This window comes from Lactuca serriola, chromosome 4 (assembly GCF_051521515.1).
Source record: "Lactuca serriola cultivar US96UC23 chromosome 4, Lser_US96UC23_V15, whole genome shotgun sequence".
NCBI lineage: Eukaryota > Viridiplantae > Streptophyta > Magnoliopsida > Asterales > Asteraceae > Lactuca > Lactuca serriola.
The window spans coordinates 321,927,136-321,948,778 of record NC_136411.1 but is presented as its reverse complement, the minus strand read 5'-3'; positions in this window follow the sequence as shown (position 1 = coordinate 321,948,778).

The window sequence follows — 21,643 nt, the reverse complement described above, 5'->3', positions numbered from 1 at the left end:
GGATAGAAACATACCAACAACCACGTCTGGTGCTGCCCTGGCCTCCTCTGATGTGAGCTGGAAGGCGTGTCCCTGAGCTCTCGGGGGCTCCACTCTACCCTGCCTCCCGTCAGTAATCCTAAGTGCAGCTGGGGCCGGAGCTTGCGCCGACTTGGCGGCTAGTAGGGGACACTAGCCCTTCATATCCCTACCTACTCATAATGGTAACAAAGTCTGAATCTGGGAGCTGGAGTTAGCTGCCTGCAATCCGTGGCAAGATGGCCCTGCTTGCCATATTTGTGGCACCCACTCCCTGATCGGCAAATCCCCGAATGAGCCTTTCCGAACTTCCCACAAGTACGACCCAACTATCCCGCAGACCTGGTATCAGCGGTCTTGGACCGCTTCAGCGCTGACTGCAACTACTCCGAGGCCTGCCTCTGCTCCCGTAACTGTAAGTCAATCTCCAACTCACGCCTCCTAGCGGCCTCCTGTAACTCCAACAATGTATCACATTGTTGGGTAGCAACAAACTGACGGATATCAGTCTTGAGCATGCTCAGATAACGTGTCATCTGAGCCTGCTCAGAACCGGGAAAAACATCGCGCTCCCAGTAAACATGTTGGTGATCTCTATCACTGACTCTGTACCTTGTCTCCGATCTAAGAACTCTCGTGACAGCCGCTCGCACTCGACACGTGGAATGTAGTGAGCGCGGAACATATCTCTAAACTACTCCCAAGTAACAACAACTCTCTGGTCATCCATATACGACCCATTCATCAATCTCCACCAGTCCTTTGCCCCAAACCTCAGAAAGTTCAGGGCACATCTGACCTTCTGGTCAACAGGACATGAGCACGTGAAGAAACATCCCTCCACGCCAGACAGCCACCTCATGGCTATGATCGGATCCTGAGTCCCGTCGAATGTCGGGGGCTTCATATTATTGAAGTCCCGGTACTGGAAGCCCCGACTGGCTCCTCCCCCTGCCGTTGTTACAAATATTATAGCTGTTGTGTCTGTCGTCTCAGCTAGGACTATATATTTGTCATAAAAAATACTCCATCATGGCGGTCTTGATAGACCCAAACATATCCGAAATCTGATCCCATACAATCTCGACCACCTCCTCTCAGATGATCTCCCTGACACGATCCTCTGTCAATGCTGGCGTATGCTGCCCGATGATCTCTGGTGCTGTCAGGGCACCCTGACCGCCCTGCCTTTATCTCGATTCGGATCCAGTCACAAAATGCCTCGTAACCACCATATTAAAAATACACCAGGAAGATATTAGATAATCCGCACAGACAACAAGGAACTAACTCCCAACTAAACCCTAGGGGTTGTGACTTTCTTGCTATGCGTATGGGTCATATGCTTTTAGTAGTACAAGCCCATACCACCTTCCACACCTACCCATATTTTCCTTATGTATCATCACAACACCCTAACAATATATATATATATATATATATATATATATATATATATATATATATATGCATGGTGATCGTTCAATCATCACTCCTAGAGGAATGCTAAATATCTCATACTGGCCTAACGACCTCGCACAACGCTCACATCAATGAAACTTCCACCAACCATGCAGTACTAGTGTATGCTAGCCATACATAACGCCGAACGCCATAGACATCTGAATACTCAGTCCTCCTCTAAGCCCACTACCAAACAAGGAACGAGAAATAAAGTTGAACGAAACATTCTCATGCTATAAGATCTTAATTATGTACAACCTTTGATGGATACACTGAGCAACTACAATAATGATGTCAATTTCATATAAGGAAAACCTAAGGCTATCAGGCATCATATAAGGAAAACCCTAGGCTACAAGATCTTAATTATGTACAACCTATGATGGGGTCTACTTACTGGATCCGGATGATTATACACTATGCATCCTCCTTTGATATTTTGAAAACCATTTGAAAATCATTTTGAAATTCTTTTCCTTGATTTGAGATTGGATGCACACGAGTGTTCCTCTAATTCACTCAAACCAAGGCTCTGATACCAACTTGTAACATCCATAAAAATCATGCCAAATTTAAACTTTTTATAACATTTAGAAACCGTCAATTATTAACAATTTGTTTTCAAAATGGTGCCACATCAGAGTATCCCAGAAACAAAGTCAGAAAATATGAGGAGCTATAAGATCACGCCTTTGCCTTCCCGCGATCATCCGAGGTACCTGAAACCAATACTAAAACTGGAAGCCCGAAGCTTAGTGAGTTCCCCTAATATTCCCATACACACAATAATATACATATAATCATAAACAATATACTATGGGTCCAGTCAACCATCGGGTTGGAATACCCTAGGCCCTCAACCATCAGGTTGGAATGCTAAATACTATGGGTCCAATCATCTTCGGGATGGAATACCCCAGGCCCACAACCATCAGGTTGGAATGCCCACATACTACGAGTCCAATCATCCTTGGGATGGAATACTCACGACCCACAACCATCGGGTTGGAATGCCGAGGTCTATTGGCTTTCACACAAAACATATAAGCCTCAACCACCAATCAAACATGCACGCATATAACAGATAATCATATAACAATCTATAGACAGAAAAACCAATCTAATGGATCATAACAACATAATAGCATCCTATTTACCAAGATACTGATATAACAGATCATAATAGCATAATACCATCCTATCTACCAGGATACTGATCTTACAGATCATACTAGCATAACATATCAGGATAACAATCCAAAAGGTCCGACCTTGGTGCCTTCGACCCTTGAGTATAGTGAGGAAAACTCACCTCACAAATGTTGAACTGAAGTGATAAACTCAAACTCTCGAATCACAGCCACGAACTCCACCACCTATATTTACGATAAGACCACTTCCATAAATTTCCAATTTACTATAATACTCCCCAGAAGTCAAACAGGTCAATCATTGGTCAAAGTCATGGTCAACGGTCAAGGTCAATAGTCTATGTTGACCCAACTTATTGAGTGCAGTTCACCGACTCGTCGAGTCCTTTCGGAACTCGAGAAGTCATGAAACCCAGTTGATTCATCGAGTTTCCAGACAACTCGTCGAGTCCATGCGTGTCCACAAGTTGAGAAAACCCTAACTGACTCGCCGAGTCGTCTTGCTGACTCGCCGAGTTGATGCAGAAACCTTCAAAGGCTAATCTTCATCGGACTCGCCGAGTTGGCCATGCAACTCATCGAGTCTCTTCAATCCTTTCTCCATTCAGATGTTTACAAGCCACCCCAAAGCTCCATAATGCAGATCTAAGCTCCTAGGGAATACTTCCTACGTAAAGTTGCAAACTTTACGTACATGCAAGGTGCTAATGGCCAAAATCAAGGTAAATAAGAGGTTCTAGGTGAGGAAAAGGCATTATGTTACTAAAGGCTGAAGCTTTATGACTATAAGGACCAAGATGAGCGTAGATCTAAAGTTGCAACTTCAGATCATGCCCAACACCTGAAATGAATCACTAACATGCTAAAATGGCCCTAATCCTGTAAGAAGAAGACTTTTGAGGCCATAGATTTTAGCCTAGATAATCGCAGCATCGAGGATGCTCTTGGGAAGTTAACCTCATTTTCCTAAGCTGTAAGTTTCCTCTGTATAAGCATTGTTAATTTATCATACAAGTCTCTTATTTTACTGATGTTTGCGTTTCTTTTAGGTCTACACTCGTGTTTCTCAGTTCATCAATGATCATAGGATCCGTGCCAAGAAAGCTAGGTCTGCTCTAAAAGAGTAGGAAAACACCTGGAGGGCCACTAACCAGGATCACCTCCAAAGGGTGGAGTTGTTGAGCAAACATAAGGCTGAGAAGGAGGAGGATCATTCTATGGATCTCGAGGAGGTGATTGCTGATCTGAAGAAAAATGTTACAATGGCTATCCTGGAGGCTAAGATCAAGTTGGCGGAGGATCTGGAGAATGTAGGTTCCTGGGATGTAGATGGTTGGCGCGATGAATTGGCCAAATTGATTGGCAAGCCTGCCACCGCTAATCAGGATCCTATACTACTATTGACTGAAGGAGGGGAGAAGAATGATGCGGCCAATGATGAACAGAATAAGGTCTAGGCTTGTAAGAAGTAAGTTTAAGTAGTTTTTGTTTTTATCAGTAATGTAAAACAATTGATCTTTTGGTTGGGTTGGTGTGCAACCCCTTTTGAATGCAATGATTGTATTTTCCTTTTATGTCTCTCTTCTTACTTCTCTTCATGATTCTTATGATATTACTAATGGGTTTTGAGCATTCTAACACTCCTAAAGTGTACATGCAACCCTAGAAACCTTGGATCTATGTTTTGTCTAAGACACATTTAAATAATCCTTTTCCAAGGTTTACTTCCTAAGTAGCATACTATGGAGCATATGAATCATAAAACTAGTAGAAGTACTTACCTTTTTGTTGCTTGGATTCCTTGATAACCTTGTAAGCCTAGCAGCTCAAGTGTGATGCCTCAAATGTCTCTCACAACACCAAATACACTTAGGAAGACTTAGAGAGAAATGAACACTTCTTGAAATCAGTTATGCCTTCACTCTTATGCTTATTGACCGATTTTGGTGAACAAGATGATCCTTATATAATGTGTTACAATTAGGGTTACACCATGTAAACCCTAATTTTCATGACCTTTCATTTCCATGACCCGTGGGTTATGTAAGGCCGTATGGTATACTAACCACGAGGCACTTTGTGGTTGAGGTTTCCACGAACCACGGACGTGCACACCGTCCCGGTGGTTCGTGGTAGGTCGTGCTCGTGGTGAGTCGTGCTCGGGACAACGAATTCAAACGATGCATTTCATTGGATGTTTGGTTTTTGGCCGTTGAACGGCTATTTTGGCCATTTCTTTTTTTTTTTCAAACTCAATTATAAATAAACTTCTATTACCAAAACACATACACATACATACACATTCTATTACACCCCATTCTATTCTCTAAACCACAAAATACATACACATGGATCCCACAATACATATGGAATTTTTAAAAAGTTTTGACTCGGATGATGACGTAGAATTCGTCGAGACATTCTTCAATGTTGTGCAACACGTTCATGCCGAAGAATGTTCGAATGCAGCGCGTACAAGGGCGGTCGTCAATCGTGATCGCCAAGCCGCACACAACTTATTGGTACGTGATTACTTTGCCGATAATTGTCTTTATAATGACGACTCGTTCGAACGTCGTTTCCGTCTGAATAAGACTATATTTTTACGTATTAGTAATGCTTTAGAATCTCGTTATGATTTTTTCAAACAAAAACCCGAAGCTAGAGGAAGAATGGGTTTTAGTAGTATACAAAAATGTGCGGCTGCTCTTAAGTATTTGGGATATGGTATAGCATTTGATGCATCTGATGAATACTTGAAAGTATCCGATAGGACCGCAGTTGAATGTGTAGATTGGTTTTCTGCATGTGTTTATGAGGTTTTTCACGAAGAATATTTGCGTAAACCTACTCAATGTGATATTGAGAGATTATATTTGGCTCATGAAGAGAGGCATGGATTTCCTGGTATGCTTGGCAGTCTAGATTGTACGCATGTGGCTTGGGAAAAATGTCCAACTGCATGGCGTGGTCAGTTCACTCGAGGAGATATAGGTGAACCAACTATCATCCTAGAAGCTATTGCATCTCAAGATTTGTGGATATGGCATGCCTTTTTTGGAGTAGCGGGGTCTAACAACGATCTTAATGTTCTTGGTCAGTCTCCACTTTTGAACGATATTTGGACCGACAAAGCACCTGATATGACGTTCACGGTAAACGGGCATGCGTACAAATATGGTTACTACCTTGGTGATGGGATATACCCAGATTATTCTACATTGATGAAAGCATACTCGATTCCTCGAAGTGAAAAAGCAAAATTTTTTACAAAAAAACAGGAATCGGCGAGAAAGGATATCGAGAGGGCATTTGGAGTCCTTAAGCAAACATGGCATGTAGTGAAATATGCTACACGACTCTGGGATAAAGAAAGAATTAAACGAATGGTCCTAGCATGTATTATAATGCATAATATGATTATTGAAGATGAAGGTCGAGCGATTTGCACGTATGATCCGAACGACGTTGTCGTTCCAATTGAGGAGTTCGTACCCGGAACGAATGCTTTTTTGGAGCGAGTTGTTGAAATTCATAACAGTGAAACGTGTTTCAATCTTCGAGAAGATGTCGCGGAATATTTGTACCAACATAGCATGAACGACGATTAGGATTTTTATATGTACGTTTGTTCGTTTTCTTATTAATGTAATGTTTGTTTTCTAGATTAACTAAGTAATGTAGTTTAAAGTTGTTATTTTATTTTTATAATTAATGAAAAAATAGTTTTCAAAAAATGAATGCTTTTTAATTATAAAAAATGTAATTTTATTTTAATTTTTGAATTAAAAAAAAGTAATTTTATTGTATTTTTGAATTAAAAAAAATAAAAATAATGATGTGGAGTGGTGTGTTAGTGGTAGGTATCCCATGTTAGTGGTAGTGGAATGTGGTGCTGATGTGGCACCCACCACATATGTGGTATGTGGTGGGTATAACGGATGGTCTAACCACCATGGAGCATCCTATGGGTTTTAACCCAACTTGGTAATCCATGGAGCATTGGCCTACTATATAAGTTATGGTTGATTTACACAATCAACCCATATATTTAATTAGTCTTCTTTTGATCACATAATTAATTCTAAATTAATTCTTGAGCAATACTAATTAAATATTATTATTATTATTATTATTATTATTATTATTATTATTATTATTAATATATTAGAACTTATAATATATTAATAAGCTATAAGTGTCTTATTTCTCTCATTTAGTCTATCCAAGTGCATGATTCCATGAAACCCAAATGGACCATGCTGGGTCGGGTCAAGTACATACCAAATACAGTTATGGACTTAGACACTATATCTAACAGTCTCCCACTTAGATAAGTCTAATAACTATAGTTGCAAGTATGACTTCAGGAACCGATCAACAATCGTAGCTCTTTCAAGGTCTCTCGAAACTGAGATGATGATGATATGCCATTTTAGATAAGTGATCATATAATCGTCTGCTCTCAAGATATCCGCCAGACAAACACATGGAACATGGTCTTACTTATTTTCCAACATTTGTTTCTCGATCTCTGATTTGTTTCGACATAGAACTAAATTGAACACACCAATTAGGTTCTGACCGGGCCCGATACATACGTTAAAACCAAATCATCGAGGGGACCAAATATGGCTTCTATTTCTAGAAGGAACAGATAAACTTCGACTCATATGCTTGTACTGACTACTTGTTGAATTATGCACAGAAGCACGTTTTATAACATCGAGTTACCAATGCGTTTTCGTACAATCAATGGATAACCAACTCATAGTCAACAACTCATATCTCTAGGTTTGAAGATTTATATGATATTACCGTCTCATGATCACTCAAGATAAATTCCATGAAGTGATGCAAGTAAGCGTGGGTTGAATCTAATACTCAAGCCTTATGATTACTCATGAATGTTGCAGCCACCACTACTATGTCTAATGCACATTAGACAAATCATACAAACCAAATTCATGACAGTCTTAAATTAGTACCTACTTCCAAAGTATGATTGACTGTGGAGAGTTTGAATAATAACATAATTATTCAGGAAGTTAAAACATGCAAAACTGAAACCATAGTAAACAATTAACATAAGATAGTAACAATTTACTCATAAATAAATAACAACTTTTATTTAATCATCAAATCTCAATTACATTTTACAAGTTCCCGAAAACTATCTAATTATTAAAAATAATATCATCCTTCAGCCCTATGCGCCTCGCATGCTATAGATGCTTAACCCTACCCAGTCCTTTTGTGAGGGGATCTGTTGGGTTCTCATTCGATGATACCCTTTTTACTACGAGGAGTCCTTCTTCTATTCGATGTCTGATGAAATGGTATTTTCTTTCAATATGCCTAGATCTTCTGTGATCTCTTGGCTCCTTAGCTAAAGCAACCACACTTTCGCTGTCATATAAAATTTCGATTGGCTGCTTTATAGTTGGTACAACTCCAAGGTCTCTAACAAACTTCTTTAGCCATATTGCCTCCTTTGCTGCCTCGCTTGCTACTATATACTCTGATTCACAAGTTGAATCAGCTACTGTCTCCTGCTTGGAACTTTTCCAAGTAATTTCCCCTCCATTTAGGATAAAGACCCATCCTGACTGAGAGCGGAAATTATCCCTATCAGTCTGAAAGCCAACATCGCTATATCCTTCCACTCTCAAGTCATCACTGCCACCGAGGGTAAGGACCCAATCCTTAGTCCTCCGTAGATACTTGAGAATGTTCTTTATCGCAATCTAGTGAGCCTTGCCAGGGTTCCCTTGATATTTGCTGACCATGCTCAAAGCAAAGGCCACATCAGGGCGAGTACAAGTCATAACATACATGATGGAGCCCACAGCGAAAGCATATGGTATATGACTCAGCTCTGCTATCTCAGCCTCTATACTCGGACTCTGAGTCTTACTCAGCATTACTCTGGATAGGTAGTTCCCCTTTCTTGGAGTTTTGCATGTTGAACCTCTTCAACACCTTATCCAAGTAGGTACTTTGATTAAGTCCAATTAGTCACTTACTCCTGTCTCTCAATATCCTTATTCCTAGGGTATTGGCAACTTCTCTGAGGTCCTTCATAGCGAAACACTTCCCAAGCCAGGACTTAATCTCCTACAAGGTTGGGATGTCATTTCCTATGAGCAGTATGTCATCCACATACAACACCAAAAAGCTAACTATGCTCTCACTAGCCCTAACATATACACAAGACTCTTCCTTGCTCCTCGAAAATCCAAACTCTTTGACTTTCTCATCAAAGCAAAGATTCCATCTACGAGATGCTTGCTTTAATCCATAAATGGATTTCTCAAGCTTACACACTCTATTAGGGTATTTTGCATCGAAGATAACCTCTGGCTGAGCCATGTAAACATCCTCAGCCAACTTTCCATTAAGGAAAGCGGTTTTGACATCTATTTTCCATATTGCATAATCATGAAATGCAGCTATGGCCAGTAAACCCCTAATAGACTTAATCTTCGCTACTGTTGAGAAGGTCTCATCATAGTCAACTCCTGGAGTTTGAGTAAAGGCCTTCGCTACCAGTCGCGCTTTGTAAGTGTGTACCTTCCCATCCATGTCGGTCTTCTTCTTGAAGATCCACTTGGACCCAACTGTCTTACGATCTGGTACATTATCAACCAAGTTCCAAACTCAATTGTCATACATGGAATGAATCTCGCTGTCCATAGCCTCCTTCCATTTTGCTGACTCAGGGCATGTCATGGCTTCCTTATAATTATTAGGTTCATCGAAATCTATCAGTGTACTATTACTGATAAATGTATCACTTTTAGTAGTGATATGTTAACCATAATAAAATTCAGGTGTGTTCCTCACTCTAGTGGAACGCCTTGGAGGTTCAGACTGATCTATCGGCTCAGCAGGAGTTTCCTCCTCAGGTTGTCCGATAGTATTTGAGGTTCCTTCACCATTTGACTCTTGAATTTCTCCAAGGTCAATTTGCCTCCCATTGTCCCCTTGGCTTATAAATTCTCTCTCACGAAAGACTCCTCTTCTTGCTACAAAGATCACATTATCATTGGGTCGCTTCATAACCCCAAATCTTGATGTGGTCTAAATTGGGAACTTTCCCAGTCCATATCTTGTGAGGTGTTTTGGCAACCTTTTTAGTAGGGACTAGATTAAGGATATGAGCGGTAGTATCTAAGGCATACCCCTACAAAGAGATTGGTAACGACGCTTGACTCATCATGGAATGAACCATATCCAACAAGTTTCGATTGCGCCTCGCAGCCACACCATTCAGCTGTGGTGTTCTAGGAGGTGTCAATTGTGAGACAATCCCACATTCGTTAAGATAGTCAAGGAACTCAATGCTAAGATACTCTCCTCCTCGATCGCATCAGAGCATCTTGATATTCCTGCCCAATTGATTCTCAACTTCCTGTTTAAACTCTTTGAACTTTTCAAAGGTTTCTGACTTATGCTTGATTAAGTAGACATATCCATATCTGCTGTAATCATCAGTAAAAGTCACATAATAGCGATTAGCATCCATTGTGGCAGTTTTGAAGGGTCCACACACATCTGTGTGTATGAGGTCCAACAAACCTTCACCCCTCTCACATGTGGCAATGAAGGGTGACGTTGACATTTTTGCAAGTAAGCAAGACTCGCAACTATCATCCTACTTTAGGTCAAATGATTCCAAAACTCCAGCCTTTTGGAGTTGGCCTATGCGCTTCTTGCTGACATGTCCAAGACGACAATGCCATAAGGATGCTTTATCCAAGCTATTTGAAGAATCAATATACAACACATTATTCCCTAGATTGTCTACAACATTCACAACTTCATATACACCATCACAAGGTAATGCTTTAAAGTAAAATACATCATCATGATAAACATTAATATCACTATTATTATTATCAAACGAAAATGTAAACCCTTGTTTGTACAAGCCATGGAAGGAAATAATATTTCTCGCCATTTCGGACGAGTAAAAACATTTATTCAAATCTAACATTAACCCATTATTGAGCAATAAATAATAAACTCCTATCTTGGTAACACATGATGCTTTGCTATTGCCCATGACTAAGTTTATCTTCCCGTGCTCCACTTGCTCACTTGTTCTTAGGTCCTACAAATCAGTACAGATGTGAATACCACAACCTGTATCAAGCACCCAAGAATTAGAATTAGATGAGTTATTAGACAAAATTGTATAAATACCTGCTTGGGTGGGTTTAACTTTCCCATCCTTTACATCTAGCAGGTACATAGGGCAGCTTCATTTCCAATGCCCCTTTTCCTGACAATAGAACCATAGTGCTTCCTTAGGGTTTGAGGAAGGAGTGATGGGACCTTTCTTTGTCTCACTTGAAGGGGAACCATCAAGGGACTTTCCCTTGGTACCCTTCGAAGGGGTTTTCTTCTTCTTCCCCTTTCCCTGCCCAATTTCCAGAATAGGAGCTGTTGAAGGAGTATAGTAACAACCGCTTTACTCTTAAGGCCATTTTCAGTTGTCCTTAAGAGTCATTGAAGTTTGATAAGTGTGACTTCCTCCTTGTTCATATGATAATCCATACGAAACTGATCATAACTTGGAGGTAAGGAATGGAGAGTGATGTCAATCGCCATGTCCTTAGGGAAGTCAACACTGAGCTTTAGCAACCGGTCAATGAACCTTTGCATATTCTGCAAGTGACCGGTGATGGGTTCACCATCCTTCATTCTGGCTGTTATCATGGAGGAGATGATTTCATACCTCTCTTGACATGCACTCTGATGGTACCTATCTATTAGATCCTGGTGCATCTCATAGGGGTAGAAATCTTTATAGGATGTTTGAAGTTCGGGAGTCATGGTGGCCAACATGATGTAGGACACTTTAGTAGCATCCTCCTCGTGTGCAACAAACTCCACAAACTCTTCAGGAGTAGCAGTGGCTTCATTCACAACCTTAAGCTCCCTATCGAGGACATACTCCTTGTCCTTATAGCGGGTAATCATCTTGATGTTTCTGATCCATTCATTGAAGTTGGATCCATCAAAAGTGACTTTCCCACATAAGTTCATAAGGGAAAAGGAGCTTGTAGGGTTTGATCCAACAACATTGTTGGAAGACATCTGAAAGAAAGAAAGATAAGTTTTATTAGATAAAGAGTCCTTAATAAGTCACCCAAATGAAATATTAAGGCTAGGACCCTACAACCTACTTATAATTGGAAGAGGGATGTCGTAATCCAAGTTATAAAATAGTTGAAGGTAGGTAAATGATGATTTACCAATTTCCACCATAAAATGAAATATTTTATTATTAGGTTTTATTGGGTTTAAAACTCCTAGATCTTTTGAGATACATTGAACTTTTCAATGGCATGTTTAAATCTCGATTGTGCCCTCTCATGTTTGTGTCTGGGATGCCGAGGATCACAAACAAGTATGAATAACCATGTATATTGACTTGCTAACCTTAACTAAATTACCTAATCAATTTCCGGTTAACCACACATGCTCCACCGATCTATAATAAAGTCAAGTTACCCTTTGCCACTCTTACTAGCCCTTATTAGTGTGCCGGTTAACCACACACGCTCCACTAATGACTTGGTAATGTACAAAGTGTAATTTCATGGGTTAGCACCTATTTCACATTTTCCTAAAGTAACTAGGATTGGGAATTAATAATGTATAGTTACTTTATAGTTTCATTATACTTTTAATGAGGATTAAGGCCCTGTCCTACCTTTTTCGGCTAACGACCCTCCACCAGTGAAGGAAGCCATGGGTGAGAGTGGATACCCATTAAACCACCATTTTATAGGCAGTAACCTTATACCCCCCCCCCCTTATAGATCGACTTCGTGAATGAGGCCTACTAATGGTAAGACAGACTTATTCTTATACATATATATAATAATAATAATAATAATAATAACAATAATAATAATAATAATAATAATAATAATAATAATAATAATTAAACTCTTAATATTATAAAAGTATAAGGTTTTAGTTTTAAACTCTTAAAATTCTAAGTTTTAATTTGGAATTAAAGTATTAGAGCGTAAGAGTTTACAAATTCCAAAACTTGAGGGCAAGTTTTGAAAGTATTTCAAGACTTTTCATCTTTCATAACTTATGACTTAATTGAGTATTAAAAATGAAGACTCTTCATTTTGTAACTCATGTGTTCTTTTAATGTATTTATTAAAGTATGACTTTTGGTTATCCATAACTTGAGGACAAGTTATGGACTCCATTAAAACACATCAATGATCAAGAATATACCTACCAAGCAAGAGCAATTAATTCCTATGATCAACTAAACACATAAGTTCATGAATATTCATATCATACCAATTCAAGAATCATAAATAAACTATAAAATACTTGAAATGTTGTTAATAGCCATTGAAAATGGATTAGCATAGCCGTTACACCATCTAAAAAAAGTTGTATAAGAACAAAATAGTTTAGGGTAATGTTTCTAGTCCATTTCCAGTAGCAACCTTCGAAAAAATGCACCCTGGAGGCACAACTCGTCGAGTTCACTATGGAACTCGTCGAGTTCATCTATAAACTCAAGAAGTCGGTGAGTTTATGGCTAGAACTCGTCAAGTTTTCCAGTCTGGGCATATTTGGTTTTGGAAAATCAAATTTGCATCAAGTATCAACAAAGCAATCCTAGTCTCTGATACCACTGATGGGTTTTGAGCATTCTAACACTCCTAAAGTGTACATGCAACCCTAGAAACCATGGATCTATGTTTTTTCTAAGACACATGAAAATAATCCTTTTCCAAGGTTTACTTCCTAACTAGCATATTATGGAGCATATGAATCGTAAAACTATTAGAAGTACTTACCTTTTTGTTGCTTGGATTCCTTGATAACCTTGTAAGCCTAGCACCTCAAGTGTGATGCCTCAAATGTCTCACACAACACCAAATACACTTAGGAAGACTTAGAGAGAAATGAACACACTTTGAAATTGGCTATGCCCCCACTCTTATGCTTAGTGACTGATTTTGGTGAACAAGACGATCCTTATATAGTTTGTTACAATTAGGGTTACACCATGTAAACCCTAAATTTCATGACCTTTCATTTCCATGACCCATGGGTTATGTAACCACCATGGAGCATCCATGGACCATCCTATGTGTTTTAACCCATCTTGATAATCCATGGAGCATTTGCCTACTATATAAGTTATGGATGATTTACACAATCAACCCATATATTTAATTAGTCTTCTTTTGATCACATAATTAATTCTAAAAGTCTTGACCAATACTAATTAAATATTATTATTATTATTATTATTATTATTATTATTATTATTAATATATTAGAACTTATAATATATTAATAAGCCATAAGTGTCTTATTTCTCTCATTTATTCTATCCAAGTGCATGATGCCATGCAACCCAAATGGACCATGCCGAGTCGGGTCAAGTACATACCAAATACAGTTATGGACTTAGACACTATATCCAACAATTATGATCCTTAAATAACCAGAATCTTGAAAAATTTGGTTCCTACAAACAATCCTGAGACAAAATTCTCTTAGTGAATCATATTTAGCATACTTGAATTCTGATAATCAAATGATTTTTGCTTGGGATCCTAGAAAGTTCAGGATCCTTAAACTTCACTTAGAGTTTTTCAAGAATAAGGATAGATGGAACATGATCGTATTCAAGTTTTTCCTTAAGCTTCATAAGCTTTTCAAGCTTAGAATTTGCTGAGGATAAATCTCAACTTAGAAAATAACTTACGATCGTTGTTGACTTTTAATGATAAGGTTCTTCATTGATGAGGATCTATAGCGAAGAGGATCCTTAATGATGAGGATCCTTAGTGATGAGGATCATTAATCATTATAGCATACAGGGGAATTCCCCTCTTAGGATAACCTGTTTAGGTTGTATACTTTGACAATATTCTTGGGTAATACCATAAATCTAACTAAGAACATGTTAATGTTATATACTGGGGAGGATCCTAATTTATGGCGTATCTCTTGGGAAATATCCCTACTTTTGAAAATGTTATGATTCGTGTGTATTTTCTGGGGAAAAATCTCAACGTGTGATAACATGAAGATGTTATAAACCTTACGTAATTTCTGGGGTAAGATCCCAACATGAAAATGTCATAAGCCTTAACTAATTACCAGGGTTGGATCCTAATTTTGGATAACATGAAAATGTCATAAACCTTAAGGATCTTAACTTATGTTCAAAGATTGTAAGTTCCCAAAATGCTTGAGTATCAATCACATCCGTTTGATGGTGTGGAATCCCAATCAAACGGATGATGTCAGATCAAAATAGAAGAGAAGGAGAAGAAGAAGATGGTGAATCTTGAATGTATTGATGATATGATTGAAGTTCCTTACACAAGATTCACTTTCTCTCTCTATAACACACTTAATCTCCTCTCTTCTTTCTCTCTCTCCACTCCTCACCCCTTACACCTATATTTATAGGGAACATGGACCGAACACAAGTTCACGGCCGTGAACGGGTTACAGCCGTAAACATCCACCTAGCCATAAACTCATAAAATATTACATAAAAATACAAGTGCCCAGAAAAGCAAAGTATAAACCATAATTTTTACCCAACAATCTCTCCCTTGGTTTATAGCTTTCTTTTCTTAATTGATCCAACAAGCTCCCCTTAAAAACCAGCTGGCTTTTCTTGTTAATCCTCATTGGGAGATTGGCTTTAGCATTTATCTTTAAATTCTTCACAACTTCAAGATGAACTTGATGAATCTTCAATGAATGAATTCATCTTGAGAACTTGAGCTTTTCTTCAAGATTTGACTTTGAACGCACATTAGGTGAGGAGGCTTGATGTACTGATTCTTGAAAGATAGCGCTTTCAGCTTGAGAATCTTCAGAGAGAACAACGGAGAGAAATATTCTTCTGGATCACTTCAGCAGGTTCAAGATAGCAACAGATTGATTGAGAAGACTTCAATGCAATCCGTCACATAATCTTCAAGAACAGCTTCACCTTGCTTCTGAGGTTGAAGGATTGAATGTTTAAAGAATAATCTTCATTTCTTGCTCCTTCGAATGAAAATTCTTCGATGCTCACAGATGAAGCTTCAACTCAGAAATCTCGATACAGACTCCATGAGTCTCATCTACATTTGAATTCATTTTTCGAGACAAAACAAAACTAAAAGAAAACTTTAGCACACAATATTTGTGAGTTTTTCATATTTTCTAAAAAAATAAAACATAAATAAAAATATTTTTAGATCTTTGATTTTCTTGAACATGAAATAAAACAGAAATAACACTATTTTTTTTATTTTTATTTATTTATATATTTATTATTTATTATTTATTATTTTATTTATTTATTTTTATTTATTTATTTATTTATTTTAAACCCCCCTCCCCTAAATTTGTGCATAGAGGAAAACTATGAACAAATATACAAAAAAGAAATATATTTGGGATCAAAGTTGTGTGACAGCCTGAACTTGTTTATCAGTACCTTCACCTTCATGAAGAGATCTAATTAATTGTCGGTATTATGGTCCACTTCAACACGAAGGATATCGAATTTTTTTTAAATAAACCATTTAGCTAACAACAACCACATGTATTGTTGTCTACTTAAATCAAGCAGCAAGATCTACAGACAACCTCTAAATGGTTCAATTTTAGTTGCACTAGAATGTGTTCCCCACTTCCCGATATACCCTGGTTATCAAGAACTTCCCAAGGACTCCTTACTTTAGGTGAGTAAACAATTATTAAGGAGGGAGTTAGATTTAGATATAGATGAATATGTTGTGTCCTAGGTCGGATCTATTTCAATCACATAGAGGGGACAACATATGACTATCAGAGATAGAGGGATTAAGAGGTAGAATGGTGCGTATGTTGTGTTCCAGGTAGGATATGTTTCAATCACACAGAGGAGACAACATATGTCTAACAAATAGAAAGAATTTCACAGATAAGGAGGTGCGTAGAATTAGAGTTGCATATGTTGCATTCCAGGTCGGATCTCTTCCAATCACACAGAGGAAGCAACATATGACTGACACATAGAAAGCAATAAAATAATTTCCTATAGACCTACTTTATCAGACCCCCCGTTCGCCCTATCAGAACCAGAATTAAGGACATAATTCCGTACATCAAGGAAAATTTGAACCACTGTTCTAGATGCGTATTAATTTAGTATATCCTGTAGGTTCCCGTGTTTAACTCACTGCTTAATCTACCTGAGTGTGGTATAGTCAGTCCAAACAATTTTAACTAAATCCACACTGTCAAATCCTTCATGCCTAACAACACATTGAACATAGAGTCTAAACAATTTAGATTTAGTCCTTTACACATGTTTTAGACTACCCGTTATCACTTTATTGATATCACTTCTCAGCACATTACCTACTAACGAAAAAATATAAGAAAATGAAAAATTGTTTTTGAAAAGAATCAGTTTAAGATAAACTCAGGAGTATAGAGAAGAAAAATCAAACCGTAGGTCACCGATTGAATTTGCATCTAGAAGGTCTGAGAACAGCACGCATAATCTCAGAACATATCCGAAAATTCTTCATGTCATTAAGAACTAACCCCATTTGTGATCTCTTCCTTTCCTCCTTTCCCGCAAAAGGACGCATACTCTCAAACAAAGGTCTAAATGTTGTACAGTTGAGAGATGCCCCCTATCTTGTGCCTGGAACAACCACTACCAACAAACCGAAGTTTGATGATATGCCTCCATAGCTGCTCCGACACAGAGCGGGATCAGTTGGTCTTTGGAACCCAGTCCATTTTGAAACTGGGCCGACGTTTGATCATTGCATGGTACTGTATCCCATGACATATCCTGTTTATCACAAACTAAAGATGTAGAAATATTAGAATCGTTAGAAGATTTGGGAGAGTGAGCCTTCGGAACCCATTTGTAGTTGTATTTAACCCATTTCTTTTTCGATCTGATGGGTGGCTCAACATTTGATTTTGAACTTGAAGTCGACCGTTGAGATGACTTTGATTTTGGCTTCACGGGAGCATCTCTTGGATTGGACTTCTTGGCCGGCATACCCTTATTGATCTTGGGATTTGATTTCTTGGTCTTGGGAGTTGAATGCTTGGCCTTGTGGGTATTTCAGTCGCCATTGTGCGATTGTGACCTCGAATGATTTCTTTTGTAGAATCTCCCACCCTGCGCGTTCTACCAGCCTTGTGCATAGTAGGGAACATATGCGCGATTAGGATAATTTCTGGCAATGTGTCCAAGTGTTGCATAGTGAAAACATGTCTTTTTCTTCACTGTGAAGTTGTTTCTTCCTACCCCTGGTGGCGTATCCTTGCCTTGTCTCTTATTGTTCCCACAAGCACAATTATAACAGGCACTTTGTTTTACTGGAATTGGTGGCCTGTATTTCTCAACAACAGGTTGATTAGAAGCAGCTGATTTCGAAGCAACCGATTCAGAGCTCAAGGAGATGTTGGTTTGTTTAATGGTTTTCTCCTTGTTCTCATCTTCTGCTTCTTTACTATCAGACACAGTCTCTTTAGCTGCTTGCTTGGAGTGGCTTAGTGGTTGATCTGCATAGGAAGTAAAAGCATTAGTATTTTCAACCTGAGTACCTCCTGACACAAATCCAGCTGGTTTTCCATATTGATGATGTGCCTCCATGTCAATTTCTTCATGTGTCATAGGATGGATGTGTAGTTATGATTGAAAGGTGGAGGAACACTATCATACCCTAGACCTTTTTGCTGTTTATTTTTAAATTGCAGACAATGGTCTATCATGTTTGCAACTACTTCACTTGACACATCAAATTTTCTAAAATCAAAATCTACAGTTTCAAATTTGCTTTTTAATGTGTCAAGCTCAACAATTAATTCTGCAAGTTGTCTCTTAACATAGTCATAAATTTCACATTTATTACTATAGTCTTCCTGAAGCCTCCTAAAGTCTTTGATTTTTTTCTTCTAATTCAGCCTTTAGTGGTTTCTGTCCTTTCCTAAGTTGATATCCTTCGTATTTTAGGTCCTCAACTTCCTTTTTTAGCGAATCGTTATGTTCACGAAGAATTTTAATTGTATCTTCACAAGATGGAGTACATGAAACTTCATTGACCGGGATGTTTGTAGAACTCATTGTTTTTCCACACTTCCAAGCGTCAAGTTCTTCAGTTACAGCAACAAGACCAAGACAATTGAGATCTTCTGTCTTCTTGATGACAGCCACGTTCATATCCCACAATTTCGGAAGTGAATTCAACAGCTTTTTGTTTATCTTAGATTTAGTTAAGAAGATCATAGTTATTCATCTCAGTAGTAAGTGTAGTAAATCGCTGCAACTGAGCTTCCACGGTTTCTCTAGGGATATAATTGAACATGTTGAACTTTTGTCTTAACATATCCTTACGAATCTCTTTCATGTCTTCAATTCCATCATAGACCTTTAAAACCATTAAAAACATAGTTAGAAGCCAAATCAAACTTAAAAGTCAAACCGAAAATCTAAATTTGAAAATTTAAATGTCAAATGAGAAAAACAAAGTTTAAAGTCAAAGGTGAAATTTTAAATTTCAAAGTTAAAATTTTAAGTAAAAAGTCAAAAATAAAAGTCATAATTTAAAAACTAAAATTTTTGGTTGAAAATGGAATTTTAAAATAAAAGATTTTGAATTTTGGGTTAAAAGTGTGAGATTTGCGAAATTGGGTTCGAAAGAAGAAGCATTTTGAATTAAATTTGGAAGAGAAAAACCATTCAGCAAGCTGGATTAGATGAAAGGCGCTGGACTTTAGAACCAGGGGACTAGGGTTCGATTCCTGGCACCCTCAAAATCGATTCCCTTTTTTTAATTGTAAACAAGCTGCTTGTGAAGACTATATTATTTAACTTTCAAAGTCTTGTTGCGTGTGACTAGTTGGTTCAACCGGTAAGGCGCTGAGTGAGGAGGGAGTCTACCCGGGTTTGAATCTAGGCAGCCTCAAAAATTAGATATCACTTGTAAGACCCAAAAATGCTTGAGTATCAATCAGATTCGTTTGATGGTGTGGAATCTGAATCAAACAGATGATGTCAGATCAAAATAGAAGAGAATGAGAAGAATAAGATGATGAATCTTGAATGTATTGATGATATGAAGGAAGTTCCTTACACAAGATTCACTTTCTCTCTCTAGAACATACCTTAAGTTTCACAGACTTAAGCTTCTCTCTTCTTTCTCTCTCTCCACTCCGTACCCCTTACATCTATATTTATAGGGAACATGGGTTGAACACAAGTTCACGACCGTGAACGGGTTTACGGTCGTAAATACCCACCTAGCCGTAAACTCATAAAATATTACATAAAAATACAAGTGCCCAGAAAAGCAAAGTATAAACCATAATTTTGACCCAACAAAGATAAGAGGGTTGCCAAGTCACTGCATCGTGAAATGATCCTCTTATTCATATCCCATGGTTAGATATCGTGCGTGCAAGCGAGGTGTATAAACCTTAGTTTGTGTGAAAGAGGTGATTAGCTCTTTAAACCTTAGAGGGGATTAAGTACCCTTAAGCGTAGGAGAGATGATTAGTCTCTAGCTTGTGTATATAATAGTTTAAAGATCATATCATTAATATAATGGAACTGTCCAAGTGTTATGATGTTGAGATCTTCGTGCGTCAAGATCCTTATGTTTTAGGATCTTCAACCTTAAGGATCCTCTTATTTTAGGATCACTGCTATAGAGATCGTTAGTTGTATATTGTTCTGCATTGCATATGTTAGCTAGGGGTGGGCATTATTCTAGATAACGCCCCTCTGATGCTTAAGTTAGTAATGTATTCGAGGAGAAAATAAGTGATGATGAAAAGTTTAAGGTAAAGAACATGTGCACCTTGGTTTTGTTGAAGATCAATCGAACTTATTTACATATAGTATGGTTTGAGAAGTATAACATTCTAGGATCTTGGCAAAATTTCTCCTTCGAGTGTTGCTAGCCAATATGCTCCTTTTCTTGCTTCAACATCTATGAGATATGGTCCTTCCCATTTAGGATCTAATTTACCTACACTAGGATCCTTGGTGTTTTGTAATGTTTTCCTTAATATCAAGTCTCATATTTGGAATCCTCTGACTTTTATGTTGTTGTTGTAAGCCTTGGTGATCCTTTGTTGGTTGGCGTTCAATAATTGGTCTCTTTCTCCCAATCACTGTTAGGGAAAGCATTCCCAAGGAAAACATTATTGAATGCCAAATTGAATGAGAGGTTGTGATGTTCGAATTATGCAATAGAGAAAGGTAAAGAGAACGACACGATTGTTTACAAAGAAATCCCTTGATCCATGCTAGGATCTCCGACACAAAACCTTGTGTAACACCCATAAAAATCATGCCAAATTTAAACTTTTTAAAACATTTTAAAACCAATAATCATTACAAAACTTGTTTTCATAATGGTTTAGTGTCAGAGTATCCAAGAATCAAATCATAAAAATATAAGGAGGTGCACGATCACGCCTTCGCCTTCCCATGATCATCTGAAGTACCTGAAACAATAATCGATAAATGTTAGTTCAAAGGCTTAGTAAGTTACCCCAAAATACCAACATCATAAAACATACTAATAACATATAAGAAAACAACATGCATAATGACCCTTCAGCCTGACTGGACCGCCTCGCAGGCCTTAAACCTATCTGGACTGCTCTCCGAGACTTCGACATGTCTGGACTGCCTCGTAGGGCCTACAAGCTATCCACACCGCTCGTTGAGCCTTCGGCCTGACTAGAACGCCTCCTAGGCCTTCAGTCTATCCGGACCGCCCTGGGTATGTTGGCCCTCAGCACAAAGCAAGACCGCCTCAACTCACCCCCAATCAAACAAATGTGTACACATAAATTGATGGGTTTTGGCCATATGAACATTCCTATGTGCACATGCAAACCCTAATGCTTGGATCTAGGTTTCTCTAATTAAACATGCTTTGAATCCAAGACTTCTAATGACTGATTAGGTATAAGAA